The following is a 9,091-nucleotide window of genomic DNA, read 5'->3' on the forward strand; positions in this document are numbered from 1 at the left end:
ACAAGATAGTACTGAGGGTCTGATGATGGAGCTGGAAGGTGGTCAACGGTACCAGTCAACCATGCAACTAAACCACTTCGTGTTTCGGCTCGTTTGATTCGTCTCAACAAGATCTTTGTCACAAGATAGGACTCAGGGTCTGATGATGGAGCTGGACGGTGGTCACCAGTACCAGTCAACCATGCAACTAAACCACTTCGTGTTTGGGCTCGTTTGATTCCTCTCAACGAGATCTTTGACACAAGATAATACTGAGGGTCTGATGATGGAGCTGGAAGGTGGTCACTGGTACCAGTCAATCATGCAACTAAACCACTTCGTGTTTGGGCTCGTTTGATTTGTTTCAACAAGATCTTTGACACAACATAGTACTCACAGGGTCTGATGTGCAGCTGGAAGGTTGTCATCCCAGACACGAAGTGGTTTAGTTGCATGGTTGACTGGTACCGGTGACCACCATTCAGCTCCATCATCAGACCCTGAGTATCACCTAGTGTCCAAGATCTTGTTGAGACGAATCAAACGAGCATAAACACGAAGTGGTTTAGTTGCATGGTTGACTGGTACCGGTGACCACCTTCCAGCTCCATCATCAGACCCTGAGTATCACCTAGTGTCAAAGATCTTGTTGAGACGAATCAAACGAGCTCAAACACGAAGTGGTTTAGTTGCATGGTTGACTGGTACCGGTGACCACCTTCCAGCTTCATCATCAGACCCTGAGTCCTATCTTGTGTCAAAGATCTTGTTGAAATGAATAAAACGAGCCCAAACACGAAGTGGTTTAGTTTCATAGTTTACTGGTACCGGTGACCACCTTCCAGCTCCAACATCAGACCCTGAATATCACCTAGTGTCCAAGATCTTGTTGAAACGAATCAAACGAGCTCAAACACGAAGTGGTTTAGTTGCATGGTTAACTGGTACCGGTGACCACCTTCCAGCTCCATCATCAGACCCTGAGTCATATCTTGTGTCAAAAATCTTGTTGAAATGAATCAAACGAGCCCAAACACGAAGTGGTTTAGTTGCATGGTTGAATGGTACCGGTGACCACCTTCCAGCTCCATCATCAGACCCTGAGTATCACCTAGTGCCAAAGATCTTGTTGAGACGAATCAAACGAGCTCAAACACGAAGTGGTTTAATTGCATAGTTGACTGGTACCAGTGGCCATCTTCCAGCTCCATTATCAGACCCTGAGTGTCACCTAGTGCCAAAGATCTTGTTGAGACGAATCAAACGAGCCTAATAATGTTACTACATGGTTGATTGGTATCCGTGACCACCTTCATCATCATCATCAGGCTTCATCATCAGATGCTTAGTATCAGCTCGTTTCTAAACTTAAGATACAAATTAAAGGTTTTATTATATAGCTAAAATGGTTTCACTATACAACCTATACCATATGCAATGACGAAAAATGAAAATAAGCGAGTACCTAAGTACGTATAATTTCTTTCTAGTAATAATGACCTACATAAGTATGTATATTTGCACTGGATTTAGTATTTTCGTACCAAACATTTTTAGGACTTTGATATTAAAGTACAGTTAGTGTTGTTATGATTGATTTCAATGTGCTTCACGTTCGGATCAAGAATGTTTAATCCATCATTGTAGTGCGACCGAGGGAAAATGCGGTGGAAGGGTTCGGCGACCTGAGATCGCGGGGCCTGCCGCAGCGCGTAAAATACCTAAACTCGCTCATCCCCGAAATGTAATAGCACTCTTAAAGAACATATGCAAATAGTCAGGATTCTTTTCGTACGATCTGTCATCCTGATTCCTGATAATTTTTTTAATTTCGTTTAATTAACGTTTGTCGATCTACGATTGTGATCTTGGCTAGGTCCCCTGCGGTTTCTTAAGTTTATTTGCTAGGTAAGCGTTTGAAATAATCAACCGGGGTCGTTGCTTGAATCAGTTACTGTCAGTGCCACAACAGCGTGAACTTCAGCTATGAAGTTAATTGCCAAAAATTGGTCACATTGACCTTATGCGAGGTTTAAATTAAACTTAGGTACACAATATATTCTTTGTGCTTAGTATAAGAAGTACACCCATGCAATACCTAGCAGGTAATTTTATAATTTATATCTAACTAGTCCCCGCCCGTGATTTCGTCAGTTAAAAAAAAATCAACCCCTTTTCAAATAAGTACTTATACAGGGTGCTTCCCGTAACAGAAGCAATAAATTAAACTAAAGGCTGTACTCCTCAAACTGACCAACATTTGTTCAGCAACTTTTAAAAATTATGAATCCTTTAGTTAGACTTCCTCTTTTTCATACAAAATAAATATTGCCTTCAATGTACGCTGACATCAGTGTGTTTGACGTTGCCTGTCACGATTTAAACATAACAAATTTGCAATACATTGCGTCTTAGAATAAACTTTAAAGTGTAATAAAAATCAAAACATGAGTTATTTTCAAAAGTTGCTGAACAAATGTTGGTCAGTTTGAGGAGTACAGCCTACAGTTTAATTTATTGCTCCTGTTACAGGAAACACCCTGCGTATTGTTGCAATATAAGTACTTACTCTTATATAAGTACCTAAACAGCGCTCTCGTGGAACGTGTGACATCGACTTAATTATCCTAGACTAGAGCGTTGGTTTCAGTTGATCGAACCTATCGAAGACGCTTTGAGGTATTCGAGACCGGTATGGTGGATCGAGAACACGATGCCTAGCCAAGGTGACAATCGTTTGCGCTACGATAACGAAACGCTTTGTGTCTCTCTATCACTCTTCCATTAGTGCGACAGCACACCTCGGACACTGGCGATCAAATGTATGAAACAAACGCGTTTCTACGCACACAGCCTAAGCTCGTGTAGGTGAACGCGTACCATGCTTGTGTGAGTGAGATAAGACATTGTAGGGTATGTACGGACCTTCTGAGGTGAACTTTTCGCTTCAAACCTTAATCTTTCAAACAAAGGCCATTGTCTCTATTATCGCAAAGCCGCTAGCTCCAGACTTAGCACGTGCCAGTACAACATTCATATTGAAAAACAACCGGTATCGTCATAGTATTAAGGTTCAAATTTAATGTCACTGATATTCTAGATATTACGTTTTGGTAGTGTAGGACGATAGACCGCCCCGAAGCGATACGGCACTCATATTATTTTGATACTTAGTGTGGTGTTAAAAATGAAACACGGTTATTTATGATAAAGCGTTGTATATTTGTTATATAACAAAATCTAAGGTAACAATGTAAATTTAACATTAATAAGTTTAACATAGGTATAATCAACATTTTTCCGTGTAGGTATATAAACAGTTATAAGTACTACTAGATAAAACCGTGTCATAAAAAATCAGATATAATCAATTTCTTTCTTATAATTATAAACCTTCAACAATCAAAAATAATATATTATAAGTGTGAGGTAACCGAGAGCGGGTGGGCGGCACTTTCAGCGGGAGGCAGGGAGTGTCCATACTGTACGCTAGTACTCTTTATTATACTGTGGCGACACCTACACTGACAGTTGCGTTTCGTTCGCTACGAGCGTCAACGATTGGCACGTTGGCTACGCACACAGATGGTCTAACTAAACAATAGCTATGTAAGTATAATGGTACGTTGTGTTGTGTGTAGTCAAATACAAATTAGGTATACCTGTGTTACGGGTCTCCTATAGAGTATAGAGGAAAAAAACATCCATACATCAGAACATCGTATTCATGTCGACTATGTAGATACAGAGAGTAGACAGATGTAGTGAAAAATCCTTTTTCTACTCCCGTACTTTTTTGTCATTTAAAGGGTCGTGTACACTACACACCTTTAAAACCTTACCTTATAGTTTGTCAAGACAAGCCTTTAGTCTATTCCCCAAAAAAGCATACACGCAGTATCTTTTTGGCACTTTTTCGATATTTCGTGTAATGACCACTTAAAAAATATTGAAAGAAATACATTGTTGCCAACCTTATATTAAATGTCATCTCTGACAAATAAGTGAACCATAGACATGTTTTTTAATTTCATTCATTCTTTTTCCCCCCGTACCCTCCATTTTCCTACTTCTTGAATGAAAAATATTTGTTTTTACAATTTTATTTCAAAGTACCTAAAGTGGTTAGTCGTAGAAAAAGTATTGTATGCAACGTTGTGGCGTGGCGTCGGCTTCGCCTCAAATTGTTACTCACGCCACTCGCCTCTTTTGACCTCTCTTAAACAACGGTTGCATAAAATACTATTTCTATCGAAACGCACGAACGTGTTATGCTTAGATAGAGAGATAATCTTTATAAAAACAATAAAAGGCAAGATCAAGACCTCATTGTGACGCATCAGCTATTAACATTGAAAGCCTTTCTTCAAACTCACTTGAGCCCTTTTGATTAGGATAGGTATTCCGCGTTCATTCTATTTACTTACTGGCAAGGAGGACCAGACAGACATGCGATTGCTACATAATGAAAGGTATTAAAATATGAGTGTGTTTATAGTTTGTATAACGGGCTGAAAGTTTGTTTTAATGCCTAATTAAGTACATACACTGCTTTATCTACTTACATATTTTAAGCTCTCTATATATGATGTATATATATATAGTCCTCCTCGCCGTGTCCGACGATGGCGACTCCCCCAACTGATTAATCAGGAACATGGAATGCTCTGACATGACTTGCGAAGCCAAACTTGGTTTTGAAAATCCGATTACATGGTGCGCAATGGAGCTGGGGGCACATCCGGGGGGGGGGGGGGGACATCCGGGGTAGTCTTGGCGTCCGTGACATCGCTGACAAACTGCAAGAGTGCCGCCTTCGTTGGTATGGCCACGTCTCGCGCAGACCGGCAAGTTACGTGGGTAACAAATGCCTGGCCATGCCGCCTCCTCCCGGTACGGGAAGAAAAGGCCGGCCCAGGAAGCGATGGCTTGATGTCGTTAAGGAGGACATGCGTGCCAACGGACTCACCACCAGGGACGCCGAAGATCGGGCAAAGTGGACACGAAGGAGTCGGAAGGCGCACCCGGGTCCTCGCGCCCCGCGCGGGGGCACAGCTGGGATTGACGCCAGGATGATGATGATGATGATGAATGGAGCTGGGGGCCGATTTTTGAAATTCGACCGCTCGATTTCGTGTATTTCGTTCAGTAATATCTCCACTACTAGGCATATAAATTCTACTAATAGAATTGAAAACGAATGGTCAATACCACTCGATTCCAAATTTCTATCACTCGTATTTCAAAAATCAGCATTTCGCCGTTTTCCACCGATTTTCGAGTGACGAAATCGAGCGATCGAAATTCAAAAATCGGCCCCCTGGCCGGCTGAGTTGTAGGTGTAGGTACACGAGGGCTTCGGTCGCGTCTTACGGAGATGGCGATATAATTATGATGTATTCAGTTCAGCCCTAGTAGCACGGTCGCAGTTTTATCATTTATCACCATGCCTGTCACGTTCTAACAAGTATGTAAGTGCGAAAGTGACAGGCTTAGTGATAGTGGATAAAAATGGAACCGTGCTGAGCCCGCTGGGCCCGAATATAACGACCGGCATTGGTTTACCACTTTATTTCAAATAAAACATCATCAATGTTCCAAATTCAATTTCTGCATTATTATTACGCACTAATGACATTAACAACTTACGACTCTTGCTTTTTATTTCTTTGCACCGTAGTCAATTCAATATCATTACTCAAAGGTAATGCCATTTATACTGATAACTAGTGTCAGATCAACTACGAGTATAAGGGTAACACCTGTTTATTGGCCCGTAATTTATTCAATTATAGTTATAGCATCGCCCGCGCGTCGAGTTATTATATTACTAGCTTTTGCCCGCGACTTCGTCTGCGTGGAATAAGTAATTTGGGTATACCTTACTTTTCAAACAAATCTGTTTTTTATTCATCCTTCTTTTCATCCCCAAATTGGTCCGCTCTATAAATTTCTACCCTATTTTTTACAACCTTAAAGGATGATTCGGTAATAAAAACTTTTCTATATCCTTCCTAACAGCTCAAACTATCCGCATACCAAGTTTCATCGAAATCGGTTCCGCGGTTATTGATTCCCCATACAAATTTCTATCCCCTTTTTCACCCCCTTGAGGGGTGAGTTCTGGGATTAAAAGTATCCTATGTCCTTTCCCGGAACTCAAACTATCTCCATACCAAATTACAACTAAATCGGTTCAGCGGTTTAAGCGTGAAGAGGTAACAGACAGACAGACACACTTTCGCATTTATAATATTAGTATGGATATGAACCGACTCGCAAAGATTCTCCTTGAATAAACATAAAAGCGTCGAAGCAAAGCATGATGCATCCGACATCACTAATTGGAAACTAGAACTCGTCGGGTGTTTTACTGCTAAAATAATTAATCTCACTAATGAACTCTCATATGGGCACTGCTTTTATCGGTCTCGTGAACTCCGCCTCCTCGCGTCGTGTTCCTCATTGCTGAGGGTCGTGAAATCCCCTTGGAATCAGATTCTCTTTGACGGTGTCCCGCATCTGTGTGTGTGTGTTTCGTGTACTAAATGAATTTACAATGATTCTGTATTGATAGGATGAGTCCGGGTGACAGGCCCAGGTGGGCGACATGCACCATTGTATAAAAAAGTTATCAATCCAATTTTTTTACATGCTGGGTTTTTTTTTCCCAGTAGCAACCACGTAAAAGTTGGGATTTTTTCCCGGTAGTTACCACCAACATTTTCTTAAAGTTCTAAACTAATAAAACAGTAAGTATAAGTTGTATAAAAATAGAGTACCTACTTTAATAAATTAATGATATGTCGATTACTACTCCAGTAAACTGCCTCCACGCGGTACACCGAGCGGTTATTACTTTTATTATTATAATATAAATATAAGTACCGTCGCGCAAACCGTCCAGAAAAAATAAGACTCTTATAGAACAGACGGCTAGGTTTAAATAAAAATCGACGCTAGCGGAAGCATAAGTCGCGCTGTTTGTCGCGGCTAAACACTCGATACTACGAGACTGTTTGCACGGCTCTAATTGAACATACAAGTACGGCGATGGCGTAATCAATAGTAAATACATTTTTTTTTGACGACTGTGTTATAAAGGTGCTATAATAGTTTCCTAAACTTTTGGTCCATTGCGCAAATGGTTGGGGCGAGCCTGTCGTCCATTACCCCATAGTGGAAGCTATTCATTTAGGTATACACTAATATGAGCCAATTCCAGTTTTAGTTATTCGATTTGTTCAAATAATTATAACTCGAATTGGCCTATATGTTTAAGCTGTAAAGTCAGTAGGCAGCTAGTGGTCCTATGACTGAAACACCACGCTTAAGTATCAAAACCGCAACAATTATTGGAAAACAGTTTCCATTGTTTACAGTGCACGCAAAGTAATTTCCAAATTCAAAATGACTACGGCTGTGCTGCGAGGTGGGGAAGAACACGTGAACTGCATCTCACAATATGCAACTTATACATATGTATAAGTATATATATAAGCTGCGAAGTCGGCGTGCAGTTCCTAAATTACTGACAAGTAGCCTCACCATGAGTTTTATGCGGTCTTAAACGCTAGGGACTGCGTCAACACAAACGCAGTGCATCTCGCTTGCAGCAATGTCAGTAGGTACGAGTCGCTATCGAATATGTCAGTGTGAAACTAACGCCAACTAGGTTTTAGTAGATGCCTTAGTAAAAGCAGTCGTAAAAATATAATCATAATATTATGGTATAGGGGAAACTGTTATACCTTGGACATGGTTTTACCTCGGACAGATGGCAATATTTCCACATTGCCACGGTTATTGAAATATTTCATTTATATTATTTGAAACGTTATTATTAAGTATAAAAAACAAGCTATCAACGAAACTTGAGAGCGGCTGGTAACTCAAGAAAAAAATTAAAATATAAATTGTGTTATGAAAAGTCAGTAAGTATTTCGAACTTTACATCAAGGATGATTATTTCATGTTTTGCTAATAGATAGTAAAACTTAATATAATAAGTTAAACTTAAGTTAATTAGGTATTCGATGGTAGGATAATTTCAGCCTAATCTCAATTGGAAGTGCTAATTACCAAGCATACTTGTCCAAAAAGTTGCTATCTTGTACCTCGGACAACGAAAAAATAGGTTGTACCTTGGCCCGTACTTGCTACTTACTGAAAATATTTTTTTTTTTAACTTAAGGTTTCATATTTGCCGTATTTATAATTATTAGTTATATGCGTTATAAGTTACCAAGTAATCAATTTTAGAAACAATGCATAAAATGTTTTCGCCAAAAAAAAAAGAAAATACCATTGCTAAGTATATTTTTCGAAGGTACGTACTAGAAAAATCTATTCAATGGCGTAAATATGCTAAAAATATCTGTGATTTCATATATAAATCTTTTTTCTATGATTAAATTATAAATTAATTAATTAAAATTATCATGTCCGAGGTACAACGGGAAATGACCAAGGTACATCAGGGGTGTTGTTCCTTGGACACTTTTCCCTTTAAAAAAAACTGATCTTTAAATTGTATATCGTAATAGATAGTTTATTAATATATGTTATAAGATTCGGATAAACAATAATTCTACAGCCATTCGTTTTTTTTTCTAAAATTCATAAAAGAAAAAACTGTCCGAGGTAAAACGGCTTCCCCTAAGTCAAAGTCAAATACCGATTAAGTTATTTTTTATTTTTGTTAGTTGTAATTAATTACTTTTATTTGTAGCATAATTATTTGATAAATAAAGTTTTTCCACTAACAAGAGTTAAGTCAAGTGTAAAAATATGGGTGCACACATCATACCCAAAATATGTCCCATAGCTCTTATATCAGCGAATAAGAACTATGGGCACATATTTTTGAGTAAGTTATCTACACCCATATTTTTACACTTGACTGTATAATTATGTTTCTGAGAGCAGAGACTTGTACCGCAAAGCGAAATTTTTAAATAGGTATAGCTGCTTCGAATTGATAACATTTTCTTTTCTCTCTACCCACATTTTTCATTTTCATCATTAAACTATTAAATAACCTATCTGCAAAGGTTTCAGTGCCGCCCGACATGCTAAGTATATTAAACGCGGGGCCAGTGAATGGTACTTA

This window comes from Cydia amplana, chromosome Z (assembly GCF_948474715.1).
Source record: "Cydia amplana chromosome Z, ilCydAmpl1.1, whole genome shotgun sequence".
Classification (NCBI taxonomy): domain Eukaryota; kingdom Metazoa; phylum Arthropoda; class Insecta; order Lepidoptera; family Tortricidae; genus Cydia; species Cydia amplana.